We start from the raw sequence: 418 nt of genomic DNA on the forward strand, positions 1-418 counted from the left end.
CTCACTCCCCCTGCTGCCCTCACCCTTGCCAACCATTCAGTCTGTGACCTTGAAGCTGCAGAGGTAACTCGGCCACAAGACCCAGAACACAGCTCTCTGTTCTGGGTTTCTGCTTTGTTTTACTATGAAAATGCATGATCATAGTAAAATATTTTAAAAATTACTTTAACAAAAATAACAGAAGGAGTTAGCCCCTATGTGTGGTGGGGGAAGATCTCCAAGACTATTGTTTGTTATGTGGAGACGCAGGTCATGGGAGAGCAGAAATCACGCACCCCACTCTGGGAAAGCAGCCAACCATGACTAGAGAGAGAAGCATTGGAGCTGCTAGGAAGACTGAGGGCGGCTGGGGCGGAGGGAAGGGGTCACATCCTTCTGTTGTTTGAATCGCCCCAGTAAATCCATGTGCTAGTTCCAC

Source organism: Myotis davidii, unplaced genomic scaffold (genome assembly GCF_000327345.1).
Source record: "Myotis davidii unplaced genomic scaffold, ASM32734v1 scaffold135, whole genome shotgun sequence".
NCBI classification, from domain to species: domain Eukaryota; kingdom Metazoa; phylum Chordata; class Mammalia; order Chiroptera; family Vespertilionidae; genus Myotis; species Myotis davidii.